General features: G+C 34.7%; 1 pseudogene; it reads right to left on the bottom strand.

The window, feature by feature from the left end:
• Window positions 1-2419: 2419 nt before the first annotated feature.
• LOC120142132 lies at window positions 2420-21742 on the bottom strand (annotated as a pseudogene).
• Between the last annotated feature and the right edge of the window lie 2868 nt (window positions 21743-24610).

Here is a 24610-nt window from a genome sequence, read left to right as displayed (position 1 = left end):
TGCATTTTTCAACTAAAAGTATCCAGAAGCAAAGCAAGTGAAATATTATAGACTTTTATAGAAAGAACAAGTAACGATAATGCTTTCGAGTTTTGTATTACTTGGATATGAAATGGTCGAAGCTCGAAAGAGGAGAAGCCTTTTGAAAACACACATACAATATATACTATAATGCAAAGTGGATTCAAATGTGAAATTATGGGTAGTTAAGTATATTTTGGTGATGAGATATTGGATCTTAGGTAAAATTAAGAGTTCAAATCATGATATTTATGAATAAAATAAATTGAATCGAAAGTATCATTTCGTAATGAATTTTTACAGTATTCGACTTGAATCAATCCATCAACGAATGAAATATCGATTGTTAAATAAAAAAAGTTGTACAAAAAATTGATTACTAAAAGAGTAATTAAAATAATATTAAAATATTGGAAAAGAAAGAAAGGGAATCATATGAATGGGGATATATGCTTTTTGCAAGGACCAAGACTGGTAGTGATAATAAAGCAAAATGTGGGGAAGCCATCTCAGCTGGTCCATAGATCCAAACCTTGAATTAAAGTGAAAAAACATGCAGTAAATAAGTACGTTTGTGCATGTGATGACGCAAACTGTGGGGTACCAAGTAAATCTTTTGGTTTTTTGGGTGGGAAAGTCGAACAAGGGTTAAACCGAAAACAACAAGAACTAGGGTAAAGTTTATGCATGCAGGGGTATTTATGTCCATATGCCTATTTATTTTTCTTTTTGTTGATCCACCTTATTGGTTGGCGTGAATAAAATGTTCCCTTCATTCTTTTCCATATAATTAAGGCGTGTTTAGATACTATACAATAACATTAAAGTTATAATTCTGTTTTTTATTATTTTTTATACATATTTAATTAATAAAGTATAATTATATAATAATTAGCGATATACTTGATTAGAAATGAAATATAATTATACTCTTTAGTTCTCGGCAGTCCCAACAAAAAAGTAGATCTAATCTTAATTTTATGTGATTGAATGAAATTCTTTTAATTAAACAAAAATCCTATAATTTCACAATTTATATTTTTTTAATAGTATGAGGTGATTACAAGATTGTATTTATTCAGAATTTTTTAACCTATTAATAATATACTCGCATCTTGCAGACGTCATTGATCAAGTTAGGAAAATCAAAATTCTTTTTTATCACTAAGATCATTTGATGAATTCACAATTTATAAAATTGATAACATTCTATTACTCGGAAAGAAATGATATTTATTGATGTGACATAATTGTTTCATATATATATATCTCAACATATTCACATATGTGTTATATTAATTTAATTTTGTATTTTTTTGGTGTTCTTTTTATAATATTTCATGTTGATTTAATTTATAAAGTAATTTGTCTGTCTACGTCATATTTATGTTGTATCTCGGTTGTTTAGTTTTTTAAAATTTATTATAAATATTTAATTTTTATAAAAAAATATATAAGTATTTTCCACAATAGTTTTCACGTGTTTAAATATATTTACATAATTTTTTATTAGTTAATTATTCATATATGGCTCGTTTGTTTAAAATCGATCTTGTTATTCAATAACTAAGATTAATTTGTCATAGTCTCAATCTATATTAATATAAGATTCCATATTTGTATTTTAATTATCTTTATTTATAGAAATATAATTCAATTTTATGAAATGTAATGAAAGTATATTTTAGTTTCTAATAAATTATACTGTTAATTTATAATATCAACCAATTATACACATATAATATATTCTTACATAATATAAACATATGAAGTTGCAAATTATTAAATACAAGTATCTCTAATGATATGAAACCGCCAAAGTGGTACATTTGTTGCGCTGCTCGAGTTGCAAAGGCGGTAAATATAAGCCCATGTGTCAACGACGAGGCCGTCTCTCGAAGAGCGTTGTTTAGACGAAGGCAGCACCGGATACAAACATAAGGCAGGGCCTAAGCCATGACCCACCACCACAACCACCTGAATTAGTCAATTTCTTTTCATCAGACCCACCAGAACCGCCCAAATTGCTGAATCTCCCAACGATTGTGGATTTTTGGTCTCGGTCTCCATCTTCACACTTGACAAATTGGGTTCTGATTGCTTATCCGTTCAATAACCAACTTGAAAAGAAAATAATAAAGAGCTTAATTATTGAGAATTTTCAAGTTTTGGATGTAATCAAAAGGGCGGTTAATCATGTTTCAAGAAAATATTGTATTACAAGCGAATGGATTCCCGTAGGTTCACATCAACCGATACAGAAGTAAAACAAGGGTCCAAAGCTGAATATATCAGATCAAAGGACAAGCTTTTACTATCACTGGTGAATTTTGTTACAACGTTTGATTTCAATACAAGAAACATCTCTCCAAATCAAAACTGAGGATGATTATAGTCCTACAACATTACAATGGTACAAATTCACATACATGTTTTTCGGGGGTACATACAAATTCACATACATGTTAAATGCAAACTTATCCTTTTTCTTTCCCTTTGCTTTCTTCTTCCAACTTTGATGATTCTGAGTAAAATAATCTTCCACACAAACAAATGAATAACTTAATGGTCGGTCGGGTGATCTTCCACCTCCTTGTCCGAAGCAAAGCCGACTCCTTTAATACATAAAAAGAAACAAGATGACAAAATGATACTCAGCTATCAACAGCATTTGCCACAGAGGGTGGTCGCATCTCTTGAGCCTGAGACAGGGATTGCTGTGCTTGGGCCTCAGAGTTGGACTGTGCCTGCTTTTGCTTCTCAATAAACCTGCTCAACCACTGAAGCAGTTGAGCAGCCTTCCGCTTGGCCCTATCCGTACCATTTTGTGCCAAGTCTACCAAATGATCCATCACTCCTAGTTCCACTGCCTCTCCTAGATGTTGGTCTCTGGCACAAAGGTGCACCAAAATTGCAGATGTATTCTCTTTGTTCCTCGGGGATCCATTTCCAATAAAATCTACCAAATGTGGCATAGCCTCAGCCGCTACAATTGAAAAACTTCCCTTCAGGATGGCTAGCAAGTATTGCAAGTATGGCCGACTACTCATCCATCATTCTGTCTCCGGGTTCTGCCAGTAAACGCATTAATGTAGGTATAACTCCAGCTCTAACTGCTTTTCCCTTGCTCCCTTGGTAAATGCACAAGTTGAAGAGTGCCGTAGCTGCATCCTTCTTGCCCCTTCGGGTGCATTCACTTAGCAGTGTCACTAGTGGAGGGATTGCTCCCGAGGCACCATGATAAGTGCTTAATTTAGTTAATATTTTACTTTCAAATTACTTTTTAATCATTGATTTTTGTGGTTTATTTGTTCATTTTAATTCATTTTCTGTACAGGACGTAAGATTATGGAAATTGCACAAAAAAGACACAATTCTGCAGATTTTTTATTTTCGGAATCAAAGCTGGCTGGAATTCGGATTTGGATTAAACTCAAATTTAGGATAATATTTTAAACATTATATTTTATCTTTGTATTTTAGTTTAAATAGGTTTTTAGTATTTTAATTAAGTTTTAGGATATTATTTTTATATTTTATCTCTTTCTTTGTATTTTAGTTTAAATAGGTTTTAGTATTTTAATTAGGATATAGAATATTATATTATTTTTTTTAGGTATTTTAGTTTAAATAGTTTTAAGTGTTTTAATTAGGATTTAAGATGTTTTAGTTTGTTTTTAGGGTTTTTGAACGCTATAAATACTCTTTAAGGGTGAGCTTAGAAACATATATATCTCATTTGAGAATAAAATCTTCTTTTTCTCTCTAGTTTTCTCTCTATTTTTCGCATACTTTTCTATTATGCTAAGTATGACTTTGGTTATGCTTATCTAATTTTCTTTCAAGCGAAAACTCAATTCCAAACGTAAGAATTGTAAGGTACTTAAATCACTTCGAATTTTCTCTCTGTTTTCTGAAGCTTACTTTTCAAATCAAAACTATTTCGACATTGGTCCGGATATTGTTATGGTTAATGTTTGAAGAATGATTTGCTTATTGAAGCATATTCAACTTCCCGAGAACACACACTTAGCAAAATTGTTTGCTAAGAGGAAACTGAGATCGGAATCAGTTGTTGTTGAAACGACACAATCCGAGTTGGCAGCGAAGAATTATTCTTGTAAGCTTACGTGAATCTTGAAGTAAAATTTTTTTTCGATGATCTAAAGAATTTGAGGCGAAGCTGAAGTCTGAGGCTACTTTCACAATAAGTTTCTCTTTATCTTAATATCTTTAATTTGTTTATTTAATTATTTTTTTCTTTTATTTAATTCTTATTTTTTATTTTAACCACAACTTTTTTTAAAAAAAAACCCCTTTTATATTTATTACTATTAATATTTATTATTATATTATTTTTCTTTTATTTATTTATTTTATTTTAATATATCTTTTCAACTTCATCTGGAATTCTATCTTTTTCTAAAATCAAGAAAGAGTTTTATTAAATCAGAAACACCACAGTCCCTGTGGATCGATCTTGCTTCTCTATACTACATTTTCATTTTTATTTATTAAGAAGCCATGAATTATTTTAATAGCAAAACGACGGTTATCAAATTGGCGCCGTTGCCGGGTTCTAACGGCAAGTACTGATTTATTTTTCTAGTTTTTGATTTATGACCAGAAGTAACCCAGGTGAATTAGTAGATCTAGATCCAGAGATTGAAGCACGAGCACGAAGAATCCACGCACAAACGCTTCGAGAAAAGAGAAAAAGGTAAGAAGAACAAGAGCAAAGTTCAGAAGCAGAATCAATTCCAGAGACAGACTTTGTAGCAGACGCATACAACATCCTGATGGCAGAAAAAGAACAAACGATCCGAGAGCTAGCCACAGCTCCTGTCACTCAGACGCCATTATGCATTAATTTTCCTAGTGGCGGGACTCCGTTTCAATTAAAGACATGACTCATTCATCTTCTTCCCACTTTCAACGGCTTTCCCACTGAAGATCCGTACAAACACTTGTTGGAATTCCACATGGTTTGTACTAGCATGAAACCACAGGGAGTTACCGAGGATCAAATTAAATTGAGAGCTTTCCTCTTCTCTTTATCTGACTTGGCTAAAGATTGGTTATTTTATTTATCTCCAAATTCAGTTAATTCATGGGCTGACATGAATCGAATTTTTCTTGACAGGTTCTTTCCAGCGGCTAAAGCAAGCGAGTTGCGAAAGAGCATTCTTTCCATTTAGCAAAGGAGCAAAGAAAGTCTTTATGACTATTAGAAGCGATTTAAAAAGCTTTGCGCACGTTGTCCGCAACACGGATTAAGTGAGCAAACGTTACTTCAATACTTTTATGAAGGTCTTTTACCAATGGAGATGAAAATGGTGGATGCCTCCAGTGGAGGAACATTAGTTAACATGACCCCAACAACAGCAAGGGAATTGATTTCAACCTTGGCAGCCAACTCTCAACAGTTTTCGAGTGAACCTAATCGACGGGTTCACGAGATAAGTACATTTTCCCTTGAAAATAAGTTAGATAAATTAACTGAAGTAGTTAATTCACTTGTTGCAGGAAAATCTGGAGCAACAAGAGCATGTGGGATATGCACAAAGCTAGACCATCCGACGGATTGCTGCCCGCTGATACAAGAAAGAGGCAATGCAGAAATCAATGCAGTAGGGAACTTTCCAGGTCCTCCACAAAGACAATACAACCCATACAACAATACTTACAATCAGGATGGCGAGACCACCCAAACTTCAGCTATGCGGCAAATCAGAGACCAACTTATCAATAAAGGCCTCCTCCTCAACAACAAACGCAAAACTCATCATTGGAGGAACTCATAGGAAAGTTAGCAATTTCACAAGAAAAGTTCATTACATCCCAAGAAAAATTCCAAAATCGAACCGAAATACATCTTCAAGAGTTAGATAATCAAGTAAGTCGACTAGCTCAAACTATTGGAAAATTGGAATCACAAGGAAAACTACCTTCTCAAACGGAGTTAAATCCGAGAGAGAATGTTAGTGCCATCACACTCAGAAGTGGAAAAGTTATCTCACCCGAAGTTCCAGCAAAAAAATACGCACATCAGGAAGAACAAGAGGAAACACCACCTCCAGAAATACAAGGTACGTCTGACTCACATCCTTCTCTTTCTTCTCATGAAATCATGCCATCACCCTTCCCATCAAGGTTGATGAAGCGTGATAAAAGAGCTGAAGAAAGGGAGATCTTAGAGGTTTTCCAAAAAGTTCAAGTCAACATACCTCTTCTTGAAGTAATTCGACAAGTACCAAGATATGCTCGATTTTTAAAAGAACTTTGCATTACAAAGAGGAAATTAATGGGACACGAAAAGGTAAATTTTGGAGAACATGTTTCTGTAATTTTTCAACGAAAACTCCCACCAAAGATGAAGGATCAAGGTATGTTCGTTATACCTTGCAAAATAGGTAATTTAAAAATTAAACGTGCAATGTGTGACTTAGGAGCTTCAATTAATGTTATGCCATTTTCTATATATAAAATGATTACTAACGAGCCTTTGAAGACAACATGAATAACCATACTGTTGGCTGATCGATCTGTGATCTATCCAGTGGGAGTAATGGAAAACGTCTTGGTAAAGGTCGATGTATTATTCTTTCCAAAGGAGAAGAGGAAGCTTTGGTAGATATTGCGCTCTCACAAAGAAGACATAGGATGGATCATTGCTGACATTAAAGGATTAAGTCCCTCAACTCGCATGCATAAGATCAAAGTCGAAGAAGAGCAAAGCCATCACGTGAAGGACAACGTCGATTAAATCCACTGATGATGGAAGTAGTAAATAAAGAAATTTAGAAACTCCTTGACGTTGACGTAATCTATCCAATTTTGGATAGTAATTGGGTAAGTCTGATTCATGTGGTTCCCAAGAAAATGGGAGTCACAGTGGTCAAAAATCAAGAAGGAGAGTTAGTGCCAACAAGAGTTCAAAATAGATGGCGAATTTGTATTGATTACAGGAAAGTTGAACTCTCTTACTCGAAAAGATCATTTTCCTCTTCCTTTTATAGATCAATGATTGAAAGATTAGCTGGGAAAAAAGTGTTGTCTTATGGTTTTTCAGTTTTTTCCAAATCCCAATGGCGCCAGAGGATCAAGAAAAAATGATTTTACTTGTCCCTTTGGTACATTTGCATATAGACCAATGCCCTTTGGTCTTTGTAACGCACCAACCACCTTCCAAATATGCATGCTAAGTATATTTTCCGACTATATGGAGAAGGGCATCGAAGTCTTTATGGAACTTCACGGTTTATGGTACTCTTTTAAAGATATCTTGATAATTTAACTAAGTGCTTAAAAGATGCTTAGAATATAACATGTTTGAATTATGAAAAATGTTTATGGTTGATAAAGGGTTAATTTTAGGTCATATTGTTTCCTCAAAAGGGATTGCGGTTGATAAAGCTAAACAGATGTTATACGCTCACTTCCTTACCCCATAACTGTAAGGGAAATTCGTTCTTTTCTTGGCCATGCAGGATTTTATCACATGTTTATTAAGGACTTTTTGAAGATAGCACAACCTTTATGCAATCTACTTCAAAATGATCAAGACTTTTACTTTAATTCAAAATGCAAAGAGTCTTTCGATTCATTAAAGGAAAAGCTTATTTCAGCTCCAATTGTTCAGTGTCAGATTGGAATCATCCCTTTGAACTTATGTGTGACGCATCGAACACTAGCGTTGGAGTCGTTCTCGGCCAAAAAATAGGGAAAGAGCCACATGTCATAGCCTACGCGTCCCGAACTTTGGACTCGGCTCAAAAAAATTATTTGACAACGGAAAAAGAACTTTTTGCTATAATTTTTGCTATAGAAAAATTTAGATCCTATTTGCTTGGTACTAAAATTACTGTTTTTTTTGATCATGCAGCTATAAGGTATTTGATGAGCAAAAAGGAAGCAAAACCAAGGCTTATCCAGTGGATCCTGCGTTTACAGGAATTTAACTTGGAAATTAAAGATTAAAAGGGATGCGAAAATCTTGTAGCAGATCACTTGAGTCAAATTCCCCTTTCCACATCCGAACCACCACTTAGAGAAGAATTTCCTAAAGAAAAACTGATGGTGGTGCAAAGCATAACTCCATGGTTAATTATTTGGCCACAGGTAAGTTACCATTAGATTTGACGAGAGCTAAAATCAATCGAATTAAGCGAGAATCCCGATATTATATTTGGGACGATCCATTTCTATGGAAGCACTGCTCGGATCAGGTAATTCGACGATGTATTGCCGAAAGTGAGGTAAACTCAATTTTACAATTTTGTCATTCTTACTCTTGCTGTGGTCATTTTGGGCCAAAACGTACAACTCATAAAATTCTTGAATGTGATTTCTATTGGCCTAACATCTTTCGAGATTCTTATCTATTTTGTAAAACTTGTGAAAGATGTCAACGTACAGGTAATTTAAGCCGTAAGAATGAAATGCAACTTAATTCTATACAAGTTTTTGAAATTTTTGATGTTTGGGGAATCGACTATATGGGTCCTTTTACTTCGTCATTTGGAAATATTTATATTATTTTAGTTGTGGATTATGTTTCTAAATGGGCGGAAGCTAAAGCCACTCGGAATAATGACGCTAAAACTACAGTTAATTTTTTGAAAAATATTTTTTCCAGGTTTGGCACGCCACGGGCTATAATAAGCGACAGAGGAACACATTTCATCAACCAAGTAATCGAGTCGCTAATGAAAAAATTTGGAGTAACTCAAAGAATTGCTACCGCTTACCATCCACAAACAAATGGACAGGAAGAAAAGTATCAAATCGAGAAATTAAAATAATTCTTGATAAAATTGTTAAATGACCGAAGGATTGGAGTTTAAAATTAATCGATGCACTTTGGGCATATTGAACTGCTTATAAAGGTCCCATTGGATGTCACCATACCAGCTTGTTTTCGGTAAACCATGCCATTTACCGGTTGAGTTAGAACATCGGGCTTATTGGGCCGTTAAACAATGTAACATGGACATGGATGCAATTGGTGAAGCTCGGAAATTACACATTCAAGAACTTGAGGAAATCCGAAGAAATGCCTATGATAATGCTCGAATATTTAAAGAAAAAACAAAAGAATTTCACGATAGTAGAATTTATTTTAAAACTTTTTTTGTCGGTCAAAAGGTTTTATTATTTAACTCCAAATTTAAACTTTTTGCAGGAAAACTCAAATCAAAATGGCTCAGACCGTTTACAGTTACTCAAGTATTTCCTCACGATACTGTTGAAATTGAAGATAACTCAGAAGTACGATTTAAAGTTAATGGTCAAAGATTGAAGCCATATTATGAAAATGCTCTGGTTGGTCTAATCAAAGAAATCAATTTAGAGGAACCCACTCTTTGAAAAATCAGGTCTTCGAGCTAACGACGTTAAACAAGAGCGCTTGATGGGATGCAACTCATTTCGTTATATTTTTGTTTTTATTTTTTATTTTCGTTTTATTTTTATATTTTAGCGAACTTTATTTAATTCTATTTATTTTATTTTGATTAATTTTATTTTTTCTGAACATATCTGAATTCCGATCGAATATTTAATGAAAAAAAAACAGTGCATAAAAACTGACTTGGTTCGAACTGTGCAGAAAAATTCGAACATAACAGTGTAGAAAAAACTGATTTGGTTCAAACAGTGCAGAAAAATACACAACAAATTCAAACAATGCAGTGCAGAAAAAAAACAGATTAGGTTCGAACTGTACAGAAAAGTTCGAACAGAACAATGCATCATCGGACAATCTACTCTACAACAGCTCGTCTCGACGTGGCCGTGATTGCCACTAGATTGGGGAGTATTCTTTTTTTTTCCTCTCTTTGTTTTTAAATTTGATATATGCTTTGGGACAAAACGGAATAAGTGAGGGGGGAAGGATAAACATGTGCAAATTTTTCTTGACTTGTTTAATCGTTTGAAATTGAGTAATTCTGATGTTGATATATTGTAATCGTTGGTTGTTAGTCTTGAATTTCGCTTTATACTCTTGCTTCATTTTGGATTATGACCATGTTTTTTATCGAATTTAATTTGCATGATTGGTGATTGATATAGCTAGTGAATTTTTTGCTGAGTATTGATATTTTATGCTTTTGTCAATAGAGATGAACTTGTCTCAATGCATATAAACTTTTCTTATGAGATTTGAGCCTAACGAGCATACATTTTATTTCTTGCTCATTGTTTGACTTGTGTGTGCCGAACTAATTAGGATATTCTAGAACTTGTAATCACAATGCATATCGAGACTACATGTTGAACGTAATGTTTTAATGTGATAGGGGCACCTAGGATAAACCCACTTTTCCTAAAAAACCTACCCATTTATATATTCACTAGTGAACCACATTTGAGCCTATTTCCATTTCTTTGTTTTTACACCTCATAATTAAACCCGAAGCCTTTTTTCCCCTCTCTTTTCACACTCTTACCGAGACTTGAGATCTTGTATCATTGTTGTTCCAGAAAAAAAAACAAGTTGTTCACTGTATCGAACAGCAAAAAAAAGACCCTTTGTTCGAGAAAAAAAAAAGGGAAGGAAAAAAAAATCGATCGCTTCAATTGTCTTTCATCTATTCTTTTTCCTTGTTTTGTTCTTCATTGCGCTTCATGTTAATTCGTAGATTGTTCTTAATTATTTTGATATCTTGTTTTGGTATTTTAAATCTTTCTTTTCGGCCTTTCCCTACCCTAACCTAAGTCCCGTTACACCGTGTTTAAAGACCCCTTGATTATTGCATTATGTTCATTTTTCGTGGTGGAGACTTGATTGGATTCCAAGCCTATGGTAATATTTTGGTTAGTTTCGATTTGAGCGATTCCATTTACCCCAAACACTTTGAGCGGATATATGTGAATCTTTGTGAGGTATTGAGTCATGTTTCATTGAAGTTGGCAATTAATTGAGATATCTTGCATACTTTAAATTTTCTTGGTTATTTCTTTGTTTGATTGTAACTTGAATTCGACAAATGTGATGGACTTCAAATTTTCTTGGTTATGTCTTTGCTTGATTGTAACTTGATATGTTAATTGAAGAATGCTTGAGGACAAGCATTGAATAAGTGAGGGGGAATTTGATAAGTGTTTAATTTAGTTAATATTTTACTTTTAAATTACTCTTTAATCATTGATTTTTGTGGCTTATTTGTTCATTTTAATTCATTTTCTGTACAGGACGTAAGATTATGGAAATTGCACAAAAAGGACACAATTCTGCATATTTTTTATTTTCGGAATCAAAGCTGACTGGAATTCAGATTTGGATTAAACTCAAATTTAGGATAATATTTTAAACATTATATTTTATCTTTGTATTTTAGTTTAAATAGGTTTTTAGTATTTTAATTAAGTTTTAGGATATTTTTTATATTTTATCTTTATCTTTGTATTTTAGTTTAAATAGGTTTTAGTATTTTAATTAGGATTTAGAATATTATATTATTTTTAGGTATTTTAGTTTAAATAGTTTGAAGTGTTTTAATTAGGATTTAAGATGTTTTAGCTTGTTTTTAGGATTTTGAAGGTTATAAATACCCTCTAAGGGTGAGTCTAGAAACATATCTCTCTCATTTGAGAATAAAATCTTCTTTTTCTCTTTAGCTTTCTCTTATTTTTTGCATAATTTTTGTATTATGCTAAGTATGACTTTGGTTATGCTTAGCTAATTTTCTTTCAAGCGAAGGCTCAATTCCAAACATGAGAATTGTAAGGTACTTAAATCGCTTCGGATTTTCTCTCTGTTTTCTGAAGCTTACAAATCGCTTCGGTTTTCTCTCTGTTTTCTGAAGCTTACTTTCAAATCAAACTATTTCGACATTGGTCCGGATATTGTTATGGTAAGTTTGAAGAAAGATTTGCTTATTGAAGCATATTCAACTTCTCGAGAACACACTTAGCAAAATGTTTGCTAAGAGGAAACTGATATCGGAATCAGTTGTGTTGAAACGACACAATCCGAGTTGGCAGCGAAGGAATTGTTCTTGTAAGCTTACGTGAATCTTGAAGTAAAAATTTGTTTCGATGATCCGAGGAATTTGAGGCGAAGCTGAAGTCTGAGACTGCTTTCACAATAAGTTTCTCTTATCTTAATCTCTTTAATTGTTTATTTATTATTTTTTTCTTTATTTAAATTATTTTTATTTAACCACAACTTTTAAAAAAATCCCCTTTATATTTATTACTATTAATATTTATTATTATATTATTATTATATTATTATTATATTATTATTTTTTAATATATCTTTTCAACTTCATATGGAATTCTATCTTTTTCTAAAATCAAGAAAGAGTTTTATTAAATCAAAAACACCACAGTCCTTGTGGATTGACCATGCTTCTCTATACTACATTTTCATTTTTTTATTAGAATCCATAAATTATTTTGATAGCAAAACGACGGTTATCACACCAATTGCCACCTTATTTTCATCCGCTACTGAGAGGCTGAAGAGGGTGACTGCTGAATTCTCTCTAGCTTCCATGCTCCCATTCTTCAGCACTTGGACAATACCAGGAATCGCTCCAGAGGATATGATACTTCCTTTGTTAACTTCACAAATGGAAAGATTAAGAAGTGCTGTTACAACATGTTCTTGGATGCGCAAGTCAGGTGTTGAAAGGAGGCTCACAAGGAGAGTATAGCCCCGGCTTCAGCAATGGCTACACGGTTATATGTATTGCATTTAGCGAGAAGACGGATTTCACCTACAACCATTCTTTGGTCTTCAAGATCACTGGATGTGAGCTTACGGAGGAGAATTTCAATCATAGCTTATTCAGCAGGTGAGAAGGCAGACGTGGTTTTACAGGGTCTGGAACTACCAGTTCTTTTGGGTGGTTCGATGCCATTTGCCTCACACCATTGATCTATTAGACTACGCAATGCATAATTGGGAGTAAGGGCAGTGTTACTAAGTGTCAATTGCATCTTTGGACATGTTCCATGCCTTTGCTCCAGCCATTTCTCAATGCAAGATCATTTATAAGTCTACAGAAGAGAGCAATGAAACCAGTTAAAAATATAGAATGAAGATAACGGTAAACAAGACTTCAGCCTTTGTATACAAGAGCGGTTCTCCGTAAAATGTATGATAAAATGCAAGGTTGTTATAAACATCTTTCATTTAGCACCCAAATAGAATAATGATTAGGATCATTTTAGAATGAACTTCTGATCAAATAGAATAATGACATAGCTATGTGATACGAAGAAACAAGCGAGGTCAATAACCAAGCAAATATATCAAGCAAAAATGAACATTCAAAGCAATTTAACTATAGGACGAGCAGGTGGTTCCCAAGATTAAAGTGATAGCTAAAAACAGAAGATATAAAAAATAAATATACATGCCTGTAGAAACAGTGAAAGGATCCTTCATCAGTTTTAGAGATATTGGACATCAGAAATCATCTGGTATAACTGGGGTCTTGTGATTTCGATCGGTGCTTGTTTGCCCTCTGCTGCTACTAGTAGGAAGATTTTTTTCTCTTGCAGGAGCATCCAAGTTGGGATTTTCTCTGTACAAAATCCTTTATTTTCTTTAGTTAATTTGAAATCTTCTCAAATATTGCCCCGGGGTCTCCACCATTAACAGAAACCATCTCATGGAGTGCTAGTGATTCTCGCGTGAGTTCAGCTATTCCCACTAATTGTAACTTCTCAGTCAATCTCCTTAGTATATCCGGATTTGTTGCTGCATCATTACTCTTGTTGTCGAGTGACAACAGATCATCATAGTGCTCAACATCAGGTGCGTCAACCCTTCCTTTAGCTCTTCTGAACTGAGCTAGAACAAGCTCAATCTGAACATAAAAATATTATTCATGTAAACTCCCACTAAATTGTGTTGAGAGAAGAATCAACGTAGATTTTGGTTGCTTTTTTCAGTCTCTCGGTGCTTATTTATATCAATACCATCATTGGTATCTCAAATAATATGAAACTCAAGAAAAAAAATAATTGAACGTTATACTGTGATTGCTTAATGGCATTATAATCCATGTTGAATATGACTGATTCAAATAATCATCTTTGGGCAACACATAAAGGGCCTAATGCAACATAGCAAGTGAAGAAAGGTAACTAGTAATTCTTCCAAACATATGTGATATGTCCAATGATAGACTGTTATGATTGGAGAAGAAGAAGGACGAAGCATCGAAGAGGATAGGCGAGGAAGCATTGAGGAACAATTGGGAAATGAGGATCGAGGGTTAGAGATTGGAGATAAAGATTGGGAATTAAATCACGTGGTAGGCACGGGGAAACTTACCACAGCAGAGGAGCTGGCTGTACGAGATGATTGTATGCTGGGGAAGCCCAAGACAGAAGGCCCAGTACCTGAAGAAGAAAAGAAAGAGAAGAATCATTATGTTAGTTAGTTGTTATGAAGTATGGACAGCTGGCATTAATTCTATGGCTAATGTAACTAAATAATACCAGCACTGATTGTAAAAAAATCTTTTATGCAATGAATGATGAATTTTCTTATCTCTCAATTCTCTTTCTTCTAAATTCTTCTCTCAAATCTCTTCTTTTCCTCTCAATCCATAACAATTGTTAATCAGAGCTGCGATTCTGGCAAAAAAAATTTGTGGGCATGCCAAAGAAGAACCAATCTATGGCAGAGACTAATTGGTGAAACATAGAAGAGATGAAAATAATCCACCTAAATTGTGGGAGAATCAAGAGAATAGAATCACTGTGTTGGAGTCTAGAATGACTACTAATCAGGGTTATGTGGAGGAGCTATTAAAGATTCTGACAGGTGGAACTAGGGAGCAGGAGCATTCTACCGGTGAGCAGGTATAATCTCCTGACACTTCTAAAAATTAGGAGATGAGTCCTGTTTTAGTGATTGTGGTGAATGATAAGTCTAAATTTACTTACAAAACGGATGAACCTAGAATATTAAAGAATAAGCCTGATTCTTGTTTAGCCCTTAAGAACAGTTATAGGCCTGAAAATCAAATGGGTGAAAACAGTGAATTTAGACCTGTAATGTTGGGAATGGAAGTTGAAAAAAAGGGTCCAGGGGGTTCATTTAGTAGTGCAGGAACTATGTGGCACAGACCCAAAATAGATCTTCCTTTCTTTGAAGGGGTTAATCCTAGAGGATGGATTCAGAAATGCTTGAAATATTTTTCTATTTGTAGTGTGCCTATGGAACAGAGAGTGGAGGTGTCCACTATGTATTTGACAGGCAAAGCAAAAATATGGTTTGATGGTTATATAATGCAAAAACATCATGTATAGGGTCAAGGCTTTAGACCCTAAGAACTTGTTTGAAGCATGTAAACAAGCCAAACTTTATGAATTGTCAGTAGAATTTGAAAATAGAATATTCAGGCCTTCTTTTAAGGTTCCACCCTACCAAAACCCCATAACTACATCTAAGATAATTGCACTGCCAGTAACTACAAAGCCTACTTCTATATCAAATCCAAAACAAAATCTTATGGATTATAGAAGGCAAAATAGTCTCTGTTCCAAATGTGGTGAAAAATATATTCCATGTCATCAGTGTAAGACCAGGCAGTTAAATATGATTACTGAAGAAGTTGACACTTCTCCATTAGAAGTTTGTCCTACTGATGCAGAGCAGTTTCCACAACAAGAGGAGGAGAATATGGAAATTTCTATTAATGCTATTACTGGCTGCATTGGCCATAATACATTAAGAATTCAAGGCAATATTCAGGGAAACCCATTGAGTATCCTAATTGACAGTGGCAGTACACACAGTTTCTTGACTCCTAAATGGGCTGATGTTGGAAAACAAGTGAATATTGCTTATCCTTTGGCCATTACTGTGGGTAATGGCCAACAGTTGTTCAGTTCTGCTAGATGCAACAAGGTACAATGGGAAATGTAGGGACATACTTTCTTACATGATTTTAGGTTGCTTAAATTGGGAGGAAGTGACATGGTGTTGGGAGTTGATTGGATGAAATTATTCAGTCCAATTTTGATGGATTTCAATAATATGACCTTAAGCTTTGACCATGGAGGGGAACAGATTTGTATTCAAGGTCAACAGTCCTCAATTGAATTACAACAAATATCAGGAGCTACATTACTTAAAATGAGTGCCAGGTATTCTGATATTCTGGGCCATATTGTCCTATTGACTATGGCAGGAAACTCTCCTTCTGTTCCTATTGAACTGCAACCTATCTTGGATAAATACAACACAATTTTTGATGAACCTGAAGGACTACCTCCTCAGAGGACACATGACCATGCAATTCCTATAATACCTAATGCCACACTAGTTAATCTGAGGCCTTATCGATTTCCTCACAATCAGAAGGCTGAAGTTGAAAAACATATAGCTAGTATGCTTTCTAATTCTGTTATTCAACCTAGCAGGAGTTCTTTTGCCTCTCTCTGTCTTCTTTTAAAAAGAAAGATGGCACTTAAAGGTTTTGTGTGGACTATAGACAGCTAAACAGTTTGACCATCAAAGATAAGTTTTCTATTCCTATAGTGGAGGACTTATTCGATGAGTTACATGGGGCATTTTATTTTTCAAAGATTGATTTGAGATCAGGTTATTGGCATATTAGAATTAAGGCAGATGATATATATAAGACAACCTTTAGAACTCATCAAGGGCATTATGAGTTTAAGGTAATACCTTTTGGCCTTACTAATGCACCTGCTACATTTCAAGCTCTCATGAATGAATTATTCAGTTCTTTTATTAGAAAATTTGTTTTATTTTTATTTGATGATATTCTGGTGTATAGCAGTAGTATGCAACAACATGTTAAACATTTACAGCTTGTTTTGGAAATTTTAAGGGTGAACCAATTATTTGCAAAATTGTCTAAGTGTTTTTTTGGACATACTAAGGTGGAGTATCTTGGTCATATTATTTCTACTGCAGGAGTGTCTACTGATCCTAGCAAAGTGGAAGTTATGCAGACTTGGCCTCAGCTTAAAACCCTTAAATCTCTCAGAGGGTTTCTGGGTCTAACAGGTTACTACCGGAGATTTATCAAGAATTATGGTATTATTAGCAGACCATTGACAGAGATGTTGAAGAAGGATAGATTTCAGTGGAATTCTGCTGCTTACACTACTTTTGACTGCCTTAAGAAATCTATGTGTTCTGCTCTAGTTTTAACATTGCTAGATTTTTCTAAGACATTTTATCTAGAAATATATGCTAGCTCTGGAGGTATAGGGGTTGTTCTTTCACAAGAAGGAAGACCTATTGCTTATTTGAGTAAAGCTCTAAGCCATAGACATTCAGCTTTATCTATTTATGAAAGGGAATACCTTGCTATTCTCTTATCTGTTTCTAAATGGAGGCATTATTTGGAGAGTGCTCCTTTTGTTATTAAAACTGACCATAATCCATTGAAGTTTCTTTTGGAACAAAAGCTGACTACTACTATTCAGAAAAAAAAATGGTTGACAAAGTTATTGGGGCTAGACTATACTATTCAGTATAGAAATGGGAAATTAAATGTGGTTGTTGATACATTATCTAGAAGATGGGATGATGAAGCTCACTGTTTGGCTATGGGAGTAACAGTTTTGATACCTAATTGGGTTCAAGAGATTAAAGAAAGTTATAAGGGAGACTCTTTAGCTCAGAACTGGATTTTAGTTTTGACTATTAGTCCTGTGGCTGATAGTAAATGGAAGTATTCTGGAGCTATTCTTAGATATGATGGGAGAGTTTCTGTTGGAGCTAATGGAGCTTAGAGTGCAGATTCTACAGTCTTTACATGACTCTCCTCAGGGGGGACATTCAGGTGCTCAGGCCACATATTACAAGATTAGGTCCAATTTTTATTGGCCAAATCTTAAAGCTATGGTTGTTGCTTATGTTAGATGTTGTAAGACTTGTCAGCAAACAAAAGTGGAATATTTAGCAAAGCCTGGATTACTACAACCAATGCCTATTCCTAACCAGGCTTGGGAAATAATTACTATGGATTTCATTGAAGGGTTGCCTACTTCACTTAAGAACAACTGTATTTTGGTAATTGTGGATAAATTTACCAAGTACAGTCATTTTCTACCTTTAGCTCACCCCTATTCTGTAGCAGAGGTGGCTAAGATTTATTTGGATAATGTGTACAAGCTACATGGCCAGCCTAAAATGGCCATTTCTAATAGGGATAAGACCTTCACAAGTATTTTTTGGAATGAGTTCATGAAACAGTTAGGAACTAAGGCACTGTTCAGCACTGCTTACCATCCGGAAACAGATGGGCAAACAGAGAGAGTTAACTAGTGTTTGGAGCAGTATTTGAGAGGGCTTTGTTTCTATCAACCTAAGCAGTAGGCTAAATGGCTACCACATGCTGAATGGTGGTACAATACCACATATCATACTGCCCTAAAGCTCACACCCTTTCAGGCTTTATATGGTTACAAACATTCTATTATGGTTTGGCCTACAGAATCTACAGTACAAACAGTTACAGAAATGATGAACAGTAGAGAGACTACTAGACAGTTACTTAAGACTCAATTACAGATGGCAAGTAATCGCATGAAGCAACAGTAGGATAAGAAGAGAATTGAAAGGGTTTTTGAGGTTGGGGATATTGTTTACCTGAAATTACAACCCTACAGGCAGACATCCATTGCCCTGAAAACAAACTTGAAGCTAACAGCGAAATACTTTGGGCCTTATCGAATTCTAGAAAAGATTGGAGCAGTAGCCTATCGATTAGACTTACCAGAGTCCTCTCGGTTGCATCCAGTTTTCCATGTCAGCCTTTTGAAGAAGTTCATTGGCGAATCAACGACTGCTGCCACTGATCCTCCTACAGTGGATGAAGATGGAATGTTACAAATCAAACCTTTACAGATTATGGCTCGAAGAATTGTAAATAGAAACGGCAAACATGTGACTCAACTTTTGGTTCGCTGGGAGAATCTTGCTGAAGAGAATAATACTTGGGAAGATTATTCGACTCTCAAGGGTCAGTTTCCTACGTTCGATCCTTGGGGACAAGGCTCGTCTCGAGGGGTGGGTATTGTTATGATTGGAGAAGAAGAAAGACGAAACATCGAAGAGGATAGGCGAGGAAGCATTAAGGAACAATTGGGAAATAAAGATCGGGTTAGGGATTGGAGATAAAGATTGGGAATTAAATCACGTGGTAGGCATGAGGAAACTTACCACAGTAGAGGAGCAGGCTGGACGAGATGATTGTATGCTGGAGAAGCCAAAGACAGAAGGCCCAGTACCTGAAGAAGAAAAGAAAGAGAAGAATCATTCTGTTAGTTAGATGTTATGAAGTATGGACAGCTGGCATTAATTCTATGGCTAATGTAACTAAATAATACCAGCACTGATTGTAAAAAAATCTTTTATGCAATGAATGATGAATTTTCTTATCTCTCAATTCTCTTTCTTCTCTCAAATCTCTTCTTTTCCTCTCAATCCATAACATAGACCTCAACATGTTCCTTAACTTCATCTAATATGTCAAGATTCTCATATGAAATTGTACTCAAAGCCTGCTCCAACCGAACTGTCACTTCATGAAACTTGTGCATAATTTGCTCCCTTTCTAGAACCTTCAAGTAGACAAAAATAATTTATCAGTCAGCAGCAAAGAATCCATACCATAAATCAAGCACATCACTGGCTTAGAACCGCTTGGAGCCTTTCTTTACTACCAAGTTCAAAGTGAGTAGCATAAGGTGAACTCTAATTGTTAACCTCGAGATTAGAAAACCAAAGTTGATTTATGTGGCAAACCAACACGATTTTTGACACAGAAATGCACAGGAAGGATTACAAAGAAATAAACCCGAACAAGAAAGGCCATATATAGGGGATTCCAAGCGAAATTGATCTCCCTCACCTCGACTTGTAAGAAAGGAAACATATCTTCAATAAAACCCACAACAAAACCAATGAATATGGCAACTGAATAAAGTATAATCACTCTAGAAACTGCTCAGAAAAATATCATCAAGCCTATAATCCCCTTCCATTCCCTTCATCTCTATCTTCAAGTCCCCTTCTCTAATTTTTACAACCAAAAAGAACCTCCCAATCCAATACCAGAAACAGAACGACCACAACTCTACGTGCCATGGACGCAGAAAACAAAAAACTCCATAATTAGAATAAAAGAGTATATAATCCAGTTATAAAACGCTCAACTTAGATTTCAAAGGCTTCCAATAGCAATTAGGATGATGACACCAGTTATTTTCAAAACCTCATGTAAAAGGAAATTAATAGATGCAGAATTGAACTTGTAAAACAAAACATATGACAGAGAACGAAAATTACAAAAACAATTCTCATAATAGTTACTTCAAGTGCAAAAGAATATGCCACATGAAATTAAGGGTAGCATCTATTTCCTTTTTGAATTAAAAGAAAATGCAACACTAAATATCATATAAAGTTTTATACTTCATTCAACTTACACTTTCAGGTTTATTCTATCTGAAAAAAACTATTAAAAGTTCTCGATTTTTCTGAAGTTCTTTGACACACTTCTTTCTCTTCTTTGCAGCTTTAATTTTGCTTATAGTTCTAGGATTTGGAGGGGGTGTAGGCGACTTCTAGGGTTCAATGTATCGGCTCCAGCTTTTGTTTTCTTTAGCATGTTTTTTACTTGGGGTGTTTATATTGATATTGTTCGAAAAGGTACCTTCGCTGCCTCAATTTTTGAAACTAAATTCAATCGCAGGATGCCTTTTATTGCGTTACCCATTATTGGGGGGAAATTACAGATCAATTGCCATAAGTATAACCTCAATTGTTCAGCATATGTTTTCTTTATTTGAAAGTTTGGGTAAAGTTCAGCTCACTGAGATATGGTGTCCTTTCAGTTAATAATAATATTTTGGATATTTTTCTATGATTTGATTGTCAAAATGGGAATTCGGCTCCAGCTTTTGTTTTCTTTAGCATGTTTTTTACTTGGGGTGTTTATATTGATATTGTTCGAACAGATCAATTGGCATAAGTATAACCTCAATTGTTCAGCATATGTTTTCTTTATTTGAAAGTTTGGGTAAAGTTCAGCTCACTGAGATATGGTGTCCTTTCAGTTAATAATAATATTTTGGATATTTTTCTATGATTTGATTGTCAAAATGGGAATGTGAAATTAACTTACTTTTGCTTCATGACAACCTATTATTTGCTTTGTTTTTTCCAGCAATTTCATGTTTTATGGACATTGCATTCAATGGACAGATGATTATGCTCATCATTGGTTTATGTAGGTTGTTTCTATTTGTCTCATTCAGTCTTTTGCAACATACATAACTTGCTTAGTCACATAGTTCGTTCTACTTACTTTTGTTGATCATTGATCAAACATGCTATATTATTTCCAATGGCAGGATCATGCTAAAGGATCCTGGTTTTGTGGCACAAGAGTCATTCTGTATGGATGAAATTGATGAAAATTCTGATCTTGGTGTTCGAACTCACGACGAGGTTGTTTAATTTTTGTTGTTGTTCAATGTGATGCAAGTACAGAAATAGAAATAATACTAACATGCACATTGCTGAAAAAAGCTTGAAGTAACTGATCAGGGGTCTCTAATTTCTTGAAGTTTCCAAATGTATTTACCAAGTAAAGTTTGTTTGAAATGTGCAATTTTTCATTCTATTGAATTCTACCATTGAATTTAAGACTGAAAGTTTCCTATCAACCTCGTTCAGAATTTTGTTTCTAATTGGTCCCACCATGGCTTGTTTCCTTTCAATTTTTATTGATTTGATTGCTTATTCTCTTCCAGAGTTCTCTTTTGCAAATGAGAGTAAGATACTGTAAGAGCTGCCAGACTTCCGTACAGGGTTGACCACCACTGCCCCGCTTTTGGAAACTGTATTGGTACTAGAAATCAATTTGTTTTTGACTATACATTTTTTTTAAAAAAAAAAAATCTCTTGATTTGTCGATACCTTAATCTGTTCTTACCATGTAAATAATCCTTTGTTTATAAGATTATTCTTAACTAAATATTATCCTTCTTTGTGGTTGATAATGTTTTTATGTCATCATGCAGGTCGGAAAAATTATGTACTCTTTATGGTTCTTCTGGTTGGATTTATCACTAATGAAATTTCTTACGTTGTTTGCTCGTCCCAGTGTAAGTATAAGCTTGGGGAGGCCTGAATTCTTAATCTACTAGCTTTACCTTTGACTTACAGAACACTGTGATTCATTTGGACTCGTAGCTTGTGTTGCAGTGCTTTCTGATATTGAAATTTCTTTTGCGTACTTTATTTATGTCATTTACTTTCTTAAACACGTTTATTTGCAGTTGCCTCAAAATTTCAAGTTTTGAAAGAAATTAGAGTGGTGGCAATTGATGCTTGTATATTGATGTTTCACCCTTTTCTTGATGTTTTGGATAGACGGGTTCCATTTTAGTAATAGCAAGAAGCACATTGCTTTTTTGTGTTCTCCAAGTGCTATGGCAGGTTTGTATCATTTGACTTTTAAAATTGTTATTGTTTCTGGATCCTCTTGGTGTATCTGTCCATATTTATTTCCATGTCAAAAGTATTTCACTTCAGAATTTTATGTCTATACAGGGGTTGTTTCTGATATGGCATGTATATTGCATATGTTCCAATGTCAGAACTGAAGAGTGGGTAAGCTCCCTGCTAGACCAAGGAGAAACTTTTATTGTTCGAGGAAAAATGGATATATTTTCAAGTGTACATTGTTAGAAATAGTTTACTTAGTCTGCAATATACGTGATAAGAGAAAAAAATGTAAAATGCTGTTATTTTTTTAACTTTTAATTTATCCAGGTAAACTGGAAGAAGTATCCATAGTTCCAACTTAATGCTTCATCTTTACCAGGTGATATATTTTTATAGAACAAGTCTTATTCCTGGATATACAGGATTTATAATGTTCTATCATTCTAATTTTTATTCATTTGGCTGCATCTAGGATCGAACTGTCATGATATGAGGTTTAAAAATCCGTATAACAGAGGAATCTTGCAAAATGTCAAGGAGTTCTTAACCTTGAGATGATGGAAGTCTTACTGCCCATCTTGCTCCGAGTGCCTTCCCTAGTTGTTTTGTCTCTCAACTTTAGCTGCAGTTGTCGTTTGCGGCAGTCTTCACTTCTCAAACACGGGGGCACTGTTTCGATAGTTGGATTTTCAAGACATGCCTCTAGAAGGTCAATTAGAGGTTGCTGATTACGGTGTGTGGCACATTTGATGCATGGAAGTAAGCAGTTAGGTATTGTCTTTAACCTTGGCCATTGATAGGGAAAAAGTTGAACTGGCGATTCTAACCACGAATTGAGAAAATATTTACAAATTGAGTTAGCTGAGAGAAAATGATTACAGTTAATTACCGTGAGATAGCGTAGTTATTAAAGGTGAAATAAGGATTATATAATCATAAGATCACTATTGCCCTTTTGTCTTTTCCTTTTTTCCAGTTTCGTTAGTGAGGAACGGGAGAAGGTGAGTTGCCTGCCATAGCCAAGCTATTTCAACAACCATAATGGCCTGTTAAGATCAAATCCGGCAAAGAGCTGGTCATATTCAGCCTTCTGTGGCAGACCTGGCTGAATCCCACTCAACTATGGGTCTATGGCCTTACTTTTTGTGGCTGGTTTTGGCAATAGCCTTATTGGATATTGCTTGTTGTGTCTAGATATGGTGACGAGGTTCATATCGGTTAATGTGATTTCTGTTCGATAATTTCAAATGTTAATCGTAAATATTAAATTTGATGGAAGTAATATGATTATCGATGGTCCTTTGCCCCCACCGTTTTGGCATACTACTGCCTACTTGCTTGGTTTGTCTAACACCCTCCCTTAATTAGTCAGTCCTTTACTCCATAGCTGAGGTTAGCATCACAATATGTAATGACCGTAACTGAGTCGCATATATGAATATATGGACAGGAGAATTACATGCGCAGGGTACTGATCCAACTGAAGGAACGAGCTTGGTCAATGTTCATGGCTGCCCTTTTGAGTTTTGATCACAAAAACAATACAGAAACTGAAGCATCGTTTGAAGTTCCAATGCCACTACCAGAGATCAAGAAAACAAAAGATGTTTCAACTTTATTATTTGTTTTGAGATTTATAATACAATTTCACGAATTGGATCCAAAGTGACAGACCATGGAGAAAGTAAATCTGCATCCAACATCTTTCTTAGGTAAATTTTTAACAAAATATCAGAAGTTTCATCATCCTAGTCTAATATTTAAGTCAAATTGTATTGATGTGTTAGCATAATTTCTTAGACAATTTTTTCCTATTTACCTGCCCAAAATTTTCCATATTTGGCTATGAAATAGAAGCATCAATGGTGACTACAATATTAAATGGTAGATACTTGTCAATTCGAACACAAATCTCACTCCATACAATTTTACCATAAAAGGTCAAACTGATTTCAAAGTAATGTGCCTTTGAAATGGTCTGAATCTATGCGATTTAACTTTACTCGATAAATCGAATTTTAAACATTGAACGATTCACGTCTGAATTCAAAATTATCTTGATACAATCCAAATAGACTTGGCTGCAAGTTCAATTGATGGATGTACTATATAGAGATGTTG

Source organism: Hibiscus syriacus, unplaced genomic scaffold (assembly GCF_006381635.1).
Source record: "Hibiscus syriacus cultivar Baekdansim isolate YM2019G1 unplaced genomic scaffold, ASM638163v2 tig00110819_pilon, whole genome shotgun sequence".
Classification (NCBI taxonomy): domain Eukaryota; kingdom Viridiplantae; phylum Streptophyta; class Magnoliopsida; order Malvales; family Malvaceae; genus Hibiscus; species Hibiscus syriacus.
The sequence above is the reverse complement of the archived record's forward strand: the minus strand, read 5'-3'. Positions and strand labels throughout refer to the sequence as shown.